At 53.3% G+C, this 14369-nt stretch overlaps 1 long non-coding RNA gene across 1 annotated transcript; it reads right to left on the reverse strand.

Moving 5' to 3' along the window:
* Positions 1-441: 441 nt before the first annotated feature.
* Positions 442-2544, reverse strand: LOC136055713 (uncharacterized). The gene is made up of 3 exons (XR_010622881.1): positions 2465-2544; positions 1949-2037; positions 442-603 (listed from the first exon to the last, which is right to left on the reverse strand). It is a non-coding gene; the product is annotated as an uncharacterized LOC136055713 (long non-coding RNA).
* Between the last annotated feature and the right edge of the window lie 11825 nt (positions 2545-14369).

Here is a 14369-nt window from a genome sequence, read left to right on the forward strand (position 1 = left end):
TCACAACATTCAGTTCCTCAGATAATGTCCAGTTCCATTGAAATCAGATCCAGCCGTCTTGGCTTCTGTTAGTAAGTATTGTTTCTCGTAAACTTTGCACGCAACATTGCTCTATCACTAAAAACCATTATTCTTACCCATGCTCCATATCCTAAGACCATTATTCTTACCCAGATTTATTACATCCCTGACATCTACTGGAGGGGATGATCAAATTGGCTTCCTCCCAACGTGCATCATCCAATATTTCAGCTATGAAAGGATGTCCTCTTGCTCTATGTGACAGCAGGAAGACCGTCCCCCAGCCCCACAGTGCTGGGATGGGAGCTTGGTACTCCTAAGCTGCACGGACACAACTCTGGACCAAAAGACATGCAGCAACTTATGGACACTGCTGGACAAATTGGGCCATGGACTCTTTGTGAATCCATAAACGTGATCGTTTATTGATTGAGTGCAACCAAAGAAGACTTGGAGTGCCAAGTTGGGCGGCACTCGGAGCGCTGCCCTGTAACACACTGCAGCCGCTGCCTTCTGCTGCTCCTCCCATCAGTCCTTCAGCTGCAGCTTCTGCATTGCCTCCACCAGGTTGTACACAGTGGACTAGAGAGAAACAAAGCACGTGTAGAAATAGGACAGAAACCATCTCAGGAGATCTCATGAAGTCTGATGGGTAAACCTTCCAGAATGTCCCCATGCGGAACAGCACGTTCCCGTCATTCGGGTTGCTGACGTTCCCTTCCAGAACATGTTGCCTAGGATAAATTTTGTGCCCTGCGCTGGAACAGTTTCAAAGGTTGCAGTCCCTGACGACGCAAGCTTCTTTGTAACAGCAAAACCCTCTGGCCATTACCAACTGCATCCTTCTCGAGCCAGAGGAAGTGTGAAGAAGTTTCCATGGGGTGCTATGTCTCCCAATGGGGTGCTAAGGGTCCCTAGTGGTGCCTATGGCTCCCAATACGGTGCTAAGGCTCCCAATGGGTCTCTATCACAGATTCACAGAATCACAGAATTGTAGGGGTTGGAAGGGACACCTGATGATCATGGTGTCCAATCCTCATGCAATGCAGCTCCCCAGCCCAAGTTAGACAGGGATCTGCTGTGCGTTTTGTCCTGAGGAGCCCAGAACTGGACACAGTCATCCAGGTACAGCCTCACCAGGGCTGAGTAGAGGGGGAGAATCACCTCCCTCAACATCCTGTCCACGCTCTTAATGCCCCGCAGGATCCCACTGGCCTTCTTGGCCACCAGACACCCAGGTCCCTCTCCTCAGAGTTCCTCTCCAGCAGCTCATCCCCCAACCTGTATCGGTGCACATACTTATTCCTCTCCAGGTGCAAGACTCTATGCTTACTCTTGTTAAACCTTATCCGGTTCCTCTCTGCCCAACTCTGCAGCCTGTCCAGGTCTTGCTGATTGGCAGCACAGCCTTCCAGCGTGTCAGCAGCTCCTTACAGCTTTGTACCATCAGCAAAACCGCTGAGGGTGGACTCTATCCCTCATCAAGGTCACTGATGAAGATGCTGAACAGGTCTGGACCCATCACGGACCCCTGAGGAACACTACTAAGTGCAGGCCTCCAATTGGACTCTGTGCTGCCAAACACAGCCCTCTGAGCTCTGCCAGTCAGACAGTTCTCAACTCACCTCACTGTCCACTCATCTATTCCACATTTCCTCAGCTTTGTTAGAAGGATGCTGTGGGAGACAGTGTCCAATGCCTTGCTGAAATCAAGGGAGACTACATCCACCGCTCTCCTCTCCATCCACCCAGCCAGTAATGACATCGTGGAAGGCACCAGGTTAGTTGAGCATGACCTCCCCTTGGTGAACCCATGCTGACTACACAGCTGGGTGCTTTTCTATTACATCCCTTCCCTTGTGGTTTTGCCATCTCTTTTGTGCACTGAGAACCAGCGAGCATGTGCCTGTGTTCACCAAGAACTCACCTCCACACGTGCAGAAGCAGCTCTCAGAGAAGCCTTCATCATTTCTGCTCTCCTCTCTCATCTTCTTTGTCTCTGTTGTCTTCTCCTTGCTACAGAGTGAGAAAAAAAGATGAATTCACTTTGTCAACATCAAAACTGCAGGAAAATGGGTACGATAAAAACAGATTGCACAAAAAATAGAAAGGAAATTGATTAGGAATCTTCTCAGTGAACGACGTTCCCAGGGGTACATGCAGAAGACTGTCATAATGTCGTGGTTTTGTGGTTTTGATGCCGGTATTCCACATCAGAACATCATGCAGGTAATTCATACCAGCATCAAAACCACAAAACCACAACACATGTAGTGAATGGAACAAGATGGGGTTACACATTCTGGCATGTCCTTGCCTTTGAACTCCATAGACTTCAACTCATTTCCCCTCTCCAGAGAAGGAAAAAGCAAACCCTAAGCAATCTCAATGTGCTTGCTAAGGGCAGCAGCTCAGCTGGGCGGGTTCTGCAGCAGTTTCTCACCTCTTTGCTTGGAGATCCATGCTGGGGCAGGCCCAGGGTGTGCTGCTAAAGCCAGCATGCTGTTTCCACTTTGACACATCCATGTGACATTCTCTCTGCTGCGCTCACCCCTCACTCTCTTATGGGCAGGGAGTTGCTCTGCCATTTGCTTCTCTTCCTCCAAGTCCTTGCGCTTTCTACTGTCCAAGGTCTTGGAGAGAGAGTGGGGGTTCACTGCAGGGGAAGGTCTTCCCCCTGGGCTGGGACCTGCTCTGCAAGGAAACCCTTCTGTCTGAATGTGGGCTTTGGATTCTGTTCTTTGATGATCTTTCTCAGACCAGACCACATTCACACGGCTCTTTCCATTTGTTTCAGGGACTCTCTCTGTCATCATCAAGCGAAGCAAAGCAACAAGGTTGAAAGAGAGTCCAGCACTGCTTTCAGTCTGCACAGTGGGCCACAGTACTCGAAAATCCCATCTTGAGCATTCACGGTCGTGGATCTTAGGATCTCGGGTGAACTGTGGGTTCACTTTTCAAATCAGGACAGGAAAGGTAACCGTAAATCTCAAGGATTCAGGCCCCAAGCAACACGCAACAACAACAGCTCCAGGAAGGAACAGACAGAAAACCCAACTAGAAAGACAGTGCACCAAACCCAGATGCCTGTTGTGTGTCTGTACCTCTCTTGGGGGTCATGTCACACTCCATAGTCCTCCCCTGCCTTTCCTCACAGCTGCGCTTCAGAGGTCACTGACATCAGCCTCTGACAGAAAGGAGACAAGAATTATTTGAAGAGCTTCTCTTGGGAGGATGATGCTAGCACAGCCAAATACAAACTTTTCGTCTTCAAGCCTAGTTTCTTCCATTTGCCTTTCCACTGCTCCAGTGCTGCTCCATTTCTGCAGTCAGCACAGATCTGCAGTGTCCTTCCTTCTCTCCTCTGTCACACGCACCCCTTCATGCAGCCCTTCGTGTACCCACACCACAGCTCACAAGAGGCTCGTACCTGCCGAGGCTTTCCGTTTCCCTGCTTGCCCGGCACCGTGCCATGGACGTGCAGGCTCCGTCCCTAAAACAAAATACCATTTGCTGATGTAACAGAAACCAGGAGGCAGTAGCAGTATTGTCCCATTAGCCCATGGCTGCCCCCAAAGAAACAAAAGCACTGCTTTTATGGCCTAAACACAGACTGATGTTTAAATCACAGCACGCTTACAAAAAACATTACGAGTCTCATTCCTGCTCAGGTGGCAGCAAAGGAAGCCCGGTTTGCCTGACAGCACTACACTCTGAAGAGCAAAGGTGCATCAGGAAACAAAACATTCTTGGTGCACAAGTGGAGGAACATATTTTTGGACTCTAAAAAGGATTCACTCAACTCTAAGCACCACGATTTGTACAGATTTCCATCTCACTGATGCCACCAACTGCTGCTGTCGGCCTCTCAGTGTTTCCACAATGGTTATTTGACATCCCCTACAGCACTGCACCTGCTCTGAAGTAATACACAGAATTCATTCTTGCACACTTCATGTGCAATGTGCGAGAGGAAACTCACTCCTGTGTGGTGGTAAGTATGGTCCACCTCCATTGCATCTCACTGTGCGTTGAAAGGTGCAGTTGTGTCTCTGCTATTCCCAAACACATGGAACTGCACCACGATGCTTCTGGAGAGAGGAAGGAAGAAACGTTGGTGAACGGGCAGCCAAGGTTTGCAACCAGATGGTGCCAGAGATAGGATACGAGAGTGCTGAAACACTATTTATCACTAAAGGAAAATACAGGCTGAGCCACCTCTGTGCTATTAGCCCAGGCTGTGTGCAGTGAGTGCACCATCCAACTGGTTATTGTGCCATTGGGATACTCACGTGCCATAGAGATGTCCATATCTCATTGGGATGGAGACCCATGTGCCATTGGGACACCCATGTAACTGGGATGCCATTACCATGTGCCAACCCATGCCACAGGGAGACCCATAAGTCAATGGAACATCCATGTGCCATTGGGACACCAGCATGTAACTGGGACACGAACGTGACATTGGGATGGACACCTACATGGGGATAAAGAAGAGGGGAGGGGGGGACACAGGGAGGGGAGAGGGGGGGGACAGGGAGGGGAGGGGACAGAGGAGTGGGGATTAAGGGGATAGAGGGGACAGAGGAGAGGGCACAGAGGGGACAGAGGAGAGGAGAGGGCACAGAGGAGAGGGAGGGGATACAAGGGAGAGAATCAATGGGCTGGAGGGTCTGGTGGAGGTGGAAGAGAAGGGCTGGAGGAGAGGGGATAGAGGGGACAGAGGAGAGGGGGGGATAGGCAAGAATAAGGGGAGAGGAGAGGGGATAGAATGACAGAGGTGATAGGGGTGATAGAGGGGTAGAAAAGATAGGATAGGAGAGATGGGATAGAGGGGATGGAGAAGAAGGGATAGGATAGAGGAGAGGGGATACAGAGGGGGACGGAGGAGAGGGGATGGAGAAGAAGGGATAGGATAGAGGAGAGGGGATACAGAGGGGGATGGAGGAGAGGGGATACAGAGGGGGACGGAGGAGAGGGGATACAGAGGGGGACGGAGGAGAGGGGATACAGAGGGGGACGGAGGAGAGGGGATACAGAGGGGGACGGAGGAGAGGGGATACAGAGGGGGACGGAGGAGAGGGGATACAGAGGGGGACGGAGGAGAGGGGGACGGAGGAGAGGGGATACAGAGGGGGACGGAGGAGAGGGGATACAGAGGGGATAGATGGGATGCAGGGCATAGATGAGGGGACAGAGGGGACGGAGGAGAGGAGAGAGGGGGACGGAGGAGAGGAGAGAGGGGGACGGAGGAGAGGAGAGAGGGGGACGGAGGAGAGGAGAGAGGGGGACGGAGGAGAGGAGAGAGGGGGACGGAGGAGAGGAGAGAGGGGGACGGAGGAGAGGAGAGAGGGGGACGGAGGAGAGGAGAGAGGGGGGACGGAGGAGAGGAGAGAGGGGGACGGAGGAGAGGAGAGAGGGGGACGGAGGAGAGGAGAGAGGGGGACGGAGGAGAGGAGAGAGGGGGACGGAGGAGAGGAGAGAGGGGGACGGAGGAGAGGAGAGAGGGGGACGGAGGAGAGGAGAGAGGGGGACGGAGGAGAGGAGAGAGGGGGACGGAGGAGAGGAGAGAGGGGGACGGAGGAGAGGAGAGAGGGGGACGGAGGAGAGGAGAGAGGGGGACGGAGGAGAGGAGAGAGGGGGACGGAGGAGAGGAGAGAGGGGGACGGAGGGGACACAAGGAGATACAGGGGATAAAGGAGAGGGGGAAAAAGCGAAAGAAGAGATGGGATAGAGGAGACAGAGAGGATATAGGAGAAGGAATAGAGGGGATGGAGGAGAAGGCATACATGGGATAGGGGAGAGGGGATACGGAGAGGATGGGGGAGAGGGCATACAGGGGTGGGGGAGAGGGAATAGAAGGCACAGAAGAGAGGGGAGAGAGGAGAAGGGAATGAGGGGATAGAGGAGAGAGAACAAAGGAGATAGAAGACAGGATAGAAGGGAGAGAGGACGGGATAGAGGGGATAGAGGAGAGGGGACAGAGGGAACAGAGGGGGCAGAGGGGACAGAGGAAAGGTTAGAGAGGAAGGGATGGAAGAGATAGAGGGGACAGAGGAGAGGAGATGGTGGAGAGAGCGGGGGGAAATGGAATAGAGGGGATGGAGGGGATAGAGGGGGTAGATGAGATGGGATTGTGGGGATAGAGGAGAAGGGACAGAGGGGAAAGAGGTTTGTGGATAGAGGGGATAGAGGAGCAGGGATATTGGGGATAGAGGGTATAGAGGTGATAATGGAGAGGGGATTGAGTGAAGAGAGGAGAAAGTACAGGAGAGATAGAGTGAAAAGGGGGGAAAGAGGGAAGAGAGGATAAAGGACAGAGGAGATAGCAGAGTGAAAAGGGGGGAAAGAGGGAAGAGAGGAGACGGGATAGAGGAGAGAGAATAGAGGGGATATTTGAGAAGGGATAGTCGACGGGGCGGGGGAGAGGGGGAAGAGGAGAGAGAGGGGATACCAGGGAGGGGACAGAGGGGAAGGAAGAGGGGGGGACAGATAGGATAGAGTAGTGGGGATAGAGGGGACAGAGGAGAGCAGATACTGGGGATAGCGGAGATGGGATATTGGGGATAGAGGAGAGGGGAAATTCGGGATACAGGAGAGGCCAAATTGGGCATAGAGGAATAGTTGAGAGGGGATAGAGGAGAGGGGGACAGAGGGCATTGAAGAGTGGGGACAGAGGGCATTGAAGAGTGGGGACAGAGGGCATTGAAGAGTGGGGACGGAAGAGTGGGGACAGAGGGGACGGAAGAGAAAGAGGAGAGGGGATAGTGGGGATAGAAGGGATTCCCTCTTTCCCTTCTCTCTTCTATCCCCTGTCCTCCATCCCCTCTATCCCCTCCATCCCCTCTCCTCTATCCTCTCCATCCCCTCTATCCCCTCCATCCCTTCTATGCCCTCTCCTCCATCTCCTCAATCCCCTCCCCTCTGTGCCCTCAGTCCCCTCTCCTCTTTCCTCTTTATCTCCTCTATCCCCTCTGTCCTTTCTCCTCTATCCCCTATACTGCTTCTGTCCCCTGTATCTCTTCCCCTCTATCGCCTCTGTTCCCTCTGTCCCCTCTATCCCGTCTATTAAGCAAGCAGAGGCTGTGACAGAGCCATTTTTTTTTTGAGGCAGAGGCGCTACAGAGAGAGATATTAGAGATACGGGGAAGGAGCTCACCCCTCCCGGCGGCCGTTCACGTCGAGGAACGCGGCCGCCTCCCGTTTGAACACTGGCGCGCCGGAAGGAAGGGAGCCGGGGAGGGGGGGGGGGCAACCCACGCATGCTCTGAGCGTGTCTGTGCTCCCGGAAGCGCCGCCGAGAGGGAGAGAGCGAGAGGACGGGTGGGGCTGGGCTCCTCCGCTCCGCTCACTCAGATGCTCATTCACTGCTTCAGACTGTGACCAGGCAATCCCACTAGACCCCCCTATCCTCTCCATCCCCTCCCCTCTCCTGCATCCTTCTCTCCTCCATCCCCTCCCTTCCATCCCCTCTCCTCTACCACGTCTACCCCCTCTATGCCTTCTCCTCTATGCCTTCTCCTCTATGTCCTCTATCCCCTTTCCTCCATCCCCTCTATACCCACTGATCCATCCCCTCCATCCTATTTATCCATTCCTCTCCATCCCCTATTTGCCCTCCCTGCCATCCCCACTCCTCCATCCCCACCCACTCCTCCATCCCCACTCCTCCATCCCCTCTTTCCCTTCTGTCCCCTCTCCACTATCCCCTCTGTCCCTTATCCGTTATCCCCTCTAGCCCCTCTCCTCTATTCCCCTTTCCCCTCTATGCTCTCTATGCGCTGTATCCCCTCTCCCCTCTGTCCCCTCTCCTCTCTCCCCTCTCTCCACACCTCTATCTAGTCTCCTCTATCCCCTGTCTCCCCTCTGTCCCCTCTCCTCTCTCCCCTCTCTCCCCTCAATCCCCTCCCCTCTCTCCCCTCAATCCCCTTCCCTCTCTCCCCTCAATCCCCTCCCCCCTTTCTCACCTCTCCTCTCTCCCCTCTTTCCCTCTCTTCTATCCCCCTCTCTCCCCTCTCTTCTATCCCCCTCTCTCCCCTCTCTTCTCCCCTTTACTCTTGCCCCTATATTCTCTCCATCCCCTAGCCCCTCTCTCCCCTGTTCTCTAGCCCTTCTGACCCCTCTCCTCTAGCCCCTCCATTCCTTCTATCCCCTCTATCCCTTTTCCTGTATCCCTTCTCTCCCCAGTTCTCTATCTCCTCTATCCTCTCTATCCCCAGTTCTTATCCCATCAATCCCCTCTCCACTATCACCTCTATCTCCAATATCCCCTATCCTCTTTCACTTCTCCTTTCTCCCCTCTATCCCCTCTTTTCACTCTCCTCTCTTGACTATCCCTTCTCCAACATCCCCTCTATCCCCTCTCCTCTATCCCCTCTCCTCTCTTCCCTCTATCCCCCCTTTTCACTCTCCTCTCTCCTCTGTCCTTTCTCCTCTATCCTCTCAATCCCCTCTCCACTATCCCCTCTATCCCCTCTATCCCCAATATCCCTGCTCCTGTCCCCTCTAATCCGTCCCCTCTAATCCATCCCCTCTATCCCCTCTAATCCATCCCCTCTATTCCCTCTATCCCCACTATCCCCTCTCCTCTCTCCCCTCTATCCCTTCTCTTCTGGCCTCTCTATCCCCTACATCCCCTCTCCTCTATCTCCTCCATTCCCTCTCCTCTCTCCCCTCTCCTTACTCCCCTTTTCTCTATCCCCTCTATCCCCTCTATCCCTTCTCTTCCATCCCCTCTCCTCTAACTCCTCTCCTCTATCTCCTCTCTCTCCCTTCTATCCCCTATCCTTTATCCCCTTCTCCCCTCCTTTCATTCTCTTCTATACTTTCGCCTCCATCTCCTCTTCTCTATTCCCTCTATCCCCTCTCCTCTAGCCCCTGTATCTCTTCTTCTCCATCCCCTCTATCCCCTCTCCGCTACCCTATCTTTTCTACCCCTCTATCCCCCCATCACCTCTCTCATTCTATCCCCTCTCCTCTCCCCTCCCCGTTCTTGCCTATCCCCCCTGTCCTCTGTCCCCTCTATCTCCTCTCTTCTCTCTCTATCCCCTCTCCAGCCATTCTCTTCCAGCTCCTGCAGACCCTCCAGCCCCTCGAATCTCTTTTGTATCCCCTCTCTCCCCACTACACCTCTGTTCCCCTCTCTCTCTGCCCTCCTCTGTTCCCCTCTCTCTCTGCCCTCCTCTGTTCCCCTCTCTGCCCTCTCCTCCATCCTTTCTGTTCTTTCTTCCCTATCCCCACCCTCCCCTCTATCCCCACCCTCCCCTCCTTTCACTCTCCTCTCTTCTCTATCCTTTTTTCTCCATCCCCTCTATCTCCTCTCCTCCGTCCCCTCTATTCCCTCTAATCCAACTACCAGTCTCCTCTGTCCCCTCTGTCCCCACTCTTCTTTTCTTTCCCCTCTGTCCCCACTCTTCTTTTCTTTCCCCTCTGTCCCCACTCTTCTTTTCTTTCCCCTCTGTCCCCACTCTTCTTTTCTTTCCCCTCTGTCCCCACTCTTCTTTTCTTTCCCCTCTGTCCCCACTCTTCTTTTCTTTCCCCTCTGTCCCCACTCTTCTTTTCTTTCCCCTCTGTCCCCACTCTTCTTTTCTTTCCCCTCTGTCCCCACTCTTCTTTTCTTTCCCCTCTGTCCCCACTCTTCTTTTCTTTCCCCTCTGTCCCCACTCTTCTTTTCTTTCCCCTCTATTCTATCTATCCCATCTATCCCCTCAGTCTCCTCTATCCCCTCTCCTCTATCTCCTCAATACACTCTATCTCCTCTCTCCTCTATTCCCTCCATCCCCTCTCCTCTATTCCCTCTATCCCCTCTACCCACTCTATCCCCAGTCCTCTATTTCCTCTATCCCCTCTTCTCTATCATCTCTGTCCCCTCTATCCCTTTCCCCCTCTTTCTGCCCTCTCTTCCCACTCCTCTCTTCCCGCCCCTCTATCCCCTCTATCCTCTCTCTTCTATCCCATCTAGCCCCTCTCTTCTATCCTCAGTCCCCTCTACCCCACTATCCCCTCTATCCCGTCTCCTCTATGCCTTCTATCCCCTCTCATGTATGCCCGCTATGCCCTCTCCTCCAGGATTTCTATGCCTTCTCCTCCATGCCCTCTATGCCTTCTTCTCCATCCCCTTTATGCCCTCCTCTCCATTCCCTCTATTCTTTCTCCTCCATCCCCTCTCCTCTGTCCAGTTTGTCCCCTCTCCTGTGTTTCCTCTGTCCCTTCTGCCCCTCTCTCTCCTATATCCCCGTTCTCCCCCTTTGTCCCCTCCATCTCTATTGTCCCCTCTGTCCCCTCTGTCCCAGGTATCCCCTCTCTTCTGCCCCCTGTATCCCCTCTCCTTAGTCCCCTGTAGCCTCTCCACTCTGTCCCCTGCATCCCCTCCCATCTATCCCCTGCATCCCCTCCCATCTATCCCCTGCATCCCCTCCCATCTATCCCCTGCATCCCCTCCCATCTATCCCCTGCATCCCCTCCCATCTATCCCCTGCATCCCCTCCCATCTATCCCCTGCATCCCCTCCCATCTATCCCCTCCGTCCCCTCTGTCCCCTCTCCTCCGTCCCCTGTATCTCCCCTCCTCCGTCCCCTGTATCTCCCCTCCTCCATCCCCTGTATCTCCCCTCCTCCATCCCCTGTATCTCCCCTCCTCCATCCCCTGTATCCCCTCTATCCCTACTACCCTCGCTCCTTTATCCCAACTATCCCTTCCATCCCCTCTATCTCCTCATCTCGATCCCCTTTATCCCTTCTCCTCCATCCTCTACATCCCCTACATCCCCTCTCCCCGACCCCCTCTGCTTCCTCTTTTCCCACTATCCCTTATCCTATATCCCATCTGTCCTATCTTTCCCATCTCTTCTTTCCCTTCTTTCCCCTCTCCTTTATCCCCTGTATACCCTGTCCCCTCTCCTCTGTACCCTATCCTCTGTGACCTCTCTCCACTATTATCTATGCCCTCCATCCCCTCCATGCCCTCTCCTCCATCCCCTCTGTATCCCCTCTCCTCCATCCTCTCTATATCCCCTGTCTTCCATCCCCTCCATCGCCACTTACCCATCCCTGCTGTCCCCTCCACACACCCTTTTCCCTCGGTCCCCTCAGTCCTCTATATCTTCTCTATCCCTTCTCCTCCCTATCTTCTGTCCCCTCCCCTCCATCCCTTCCATTCCCTCCAGCCCTTCTCCTCTATCTCCTCCATCCCTTCTTTTCCCTCTCCTACATCACCTCCATCCCCTCTATCTCCTCTCCTCCATCCCCTCTATATCCCCTCTCCTCCGTCCCCTCTCTTCCATCCCCTCCATCCCCTGTCCTCCATCTCCTTTGTCCCCTCTCCTCCCCCCATCTCCTCCGTCACCTCTCATCCCTCATCCCCTCTATCCCCTTTCCCCCTCCCTTTTCCCTCAGTCCCCTCTATCTCCTCTCCTCCCTCTCTTCTGTTCCCTCCCCTCCATCCCCTCCATCCCTTCCATTCCCTCCAGCCCTTCTCCTCTCTCTCCTCCATCCATTCTTTTCCGTCTCCTACATCCCTTCCATCCCCTCTGTCCCCTCTCCTCCATCTCCTCTATCCCATTTCATCTATCCCCTCTATCCCCTCTCCTTTATCCCTTTTAGCCTCTCTCCACTCCCTCCCCTCCCTCCCCCAATCTCCTCTATCCCCACCCCTGTATCTCCTCTGTCCCCTCTCTCCAGTCTCCTTTGTCCCCTCTCTTTCTGTCCCCTCTCCTCTATGCCCTTGTAGAGTAAATAACTCCTAATGACGATACTCCACCAGGGAATAGTATAGAAGATGGTATATTTCAAGTAGTTCTATACAAACAGTTATACAGGTAATACAAAAGAGAAGATGGCTCACCTTTAAGATGACAAGGCTCGCAGAGGACTCCACATGGGAGGGATCTCCAAGAAGAGATCCTTTCCTGGTGGTGGTCAGCCCTTAAATGGGGTTTGAGAGAGGAGGAACTAGGCTCCACCCCTTCCACCCACACAGGTATATCACCTTCACCTGTGCCCCCATGGCTGACTTGGTGCTCACCTCAGGTGACCAATCAGTGGTTCAGGCCGTGATTCAGCAGTTCCCATACACTCCACCCCTTCACGACATGAACCACTGATCAAGTAACCATAAGGTGAGTTCCCCTTGATACAGAGACCCAATACATCGCGACGCTTACATAATTGCCCGTCGCAACGCATGCTGATGTAATCTGATATGAGTGATGATCGGCGCATCCGTCGAACTCTTCTTTGGGCCAGTGCTCGGTGGTATCTACTGGAAGCATGTAATCATACAGTGCAGGTCCATCTTACGTGTCATCAGTCCCAGTTAGACCATCACCAGATGCTTCACATGGTCTTATAACAACTCTGGAACACTGCAGTATTGTTTTGATTCCTTCTGGTGATTCATAGACTTATGGGGAGTAATACAAGTGTTTTAGAGGTACCAAGAGGGGAAGATCCGCTTTCCAGGGCAAGATACAGGCCGTATTCCTGTCTTGGGTTAACACTTCAGCTTGTACAGGGGCACGCCCTGGTCGCCTGTACCAGACCCTTTGACCCGATGTCTGTGGCTGTACGACTATATCAGGCACCAAAGGGGGTGTCCTGATCTGCCACAGAGACATGATAGGGGTCCCCTTAGCAATGAAGACTGGAGTGTTAACCATTATTTCAGTAGGCCATGTACCTATAACCGGAGGAGCTACCGAACCCCCCACCTCCAATAATCTCCCCCAAGGTGCAAGTAGGCCGCACCATCGTGGTCCTACCTGCACCTTCCAGGGCCATTTTATTCTATTGGTACCTGGTTCTAGGTCCTCAGGGGCAGGGAGCAGAAGGTTGTTCTCATTGCCAATCTGAGGTTTCACTTCATTATCGGTGCCCGTAATTTGGATCCTAAGTGGGGAGGCCCATATTGTTTGTAACATTTTCAAGGCACTGGGTCTGCCATCTCTAGGTCTTTCATTCAGGTCCCGCAGGGTCTCATGGAGTCTCTTTGTCCACCCCTGCAGGGACTGAGAGTCTGTCTTCAGGGCAGCCTTGAGAATACCATTGTAACGTTCGATAAGGCCTGCCCCCGTTGGATTATATGGCAGGTGGAATCGCCACTCAATATTATTTTCTTCTGCCCAGCGTTGTATCACTGCACCCGTGAAATGACTTCCTTGGTCACTCTCGATGACTTGCGGTGTCCCGTAGGCAGCCATCAACCTTGTGAGTGCCTTTATAGTGTATGCCTGGTTGGCTTTTGGTACTGGATAGGCCTGCATTAGCCCACTCGCGGTGTCGACACAGGTTAGGGCATATCTCGCCCCCTCAGACCGAGGGAGAGGCCCAATATAATCAACCTGCCACCTCTGTAGAGGATTGTGTCCTCTAGCAAGATGGGCTGTAGTTTCAGGCAACGACCTCGGTCTTATCTTAGAGCAGGCGTCACAGTCTCGGCATGCTTGAGCGATGTCCGATAGTTGTACGGGCAGTCCCCACGCTTTAGCGGCTGCCCACATGGTCTTCTGCCCAGCATGCCGCAGCTTTTGATGTAGCCAGTAAGCGATATTCTCAGATGGAGAGTTCTCAACCCATCTAACTCGGGCCAGTGTGTCGGCTTCATCATTTCCTGGTGACTGTAGGGGTTGATGACCAGAAACATGGTAGACACACACAGTTCTGTGTTTGACTGTATTCCATATGTCTAACCACATATCTTTGCCCCAGATCGGTCGGGAGTGGATAGTCCAATCCTGGGTGGCCCACTGTGCGATCCAAAGAGTGAGCCCCCGATACACAGCCCAACTATCTGTGCAAATATTCAGGATACCATCACCAGGTTCTTTGGTTATAACCATCCACACCGCCCGCAGCTCTGCCCACTGGCTGCTTTGACCATCCCCCTCTTCGAACCAGATTGTGTCTGTGGCAGGATGGTACGCTACTGCTCTCCACTTACTTGGGTTGCCCTTGCTGGACCCATCCGTGTACCAGGCATCTTCAGGAATAGGATATTTTCCTTCCTGGACGGGACTCTTCTGTGGTGGAGCAACCGAAGTTTGTTTTGGTGCATCACTATGATACGTTACTGGGCCAAGAATCTTCTGAAGCTCTTCTTTCAACGGTGAGGAAGATAGACTACTCCTCTGACTGAGATAGGCAACCCATCGTGCCACCGTCTGCGCCTGGGCCACCCCCGTCTTAGGAAGGTGGGTCAGATCTCTTACCCACCCCTGGATTGGCAATGTAGTCTTGACTATAACTTCGGCCGTTTGGGTTATTGGCTCTACCGCTTGTAATGCAGAATAGGCAGCCAATAACTGTTTTTCAATCATACTATATCTTTCCTCTGCTCCATGCCACACCTGA

Source organism: Cyrtonyx montezumae, unplaced genomic scaffold, assembly GCF_038088225.1.
Source record: "Cyrtonyx montezumae isolate F1298 unplaced genomic scaffold, pur_monq_1.0 scaffold_46, whole genome shotgun sequence".
In the NCBI taxonomy this organism is placed as follows: Eukaryota; Metazoa; Chordata; class Aves; order Galliformes; family Odontophoridae; genus Cyrtonyx; species Cyrtonyx montezumae.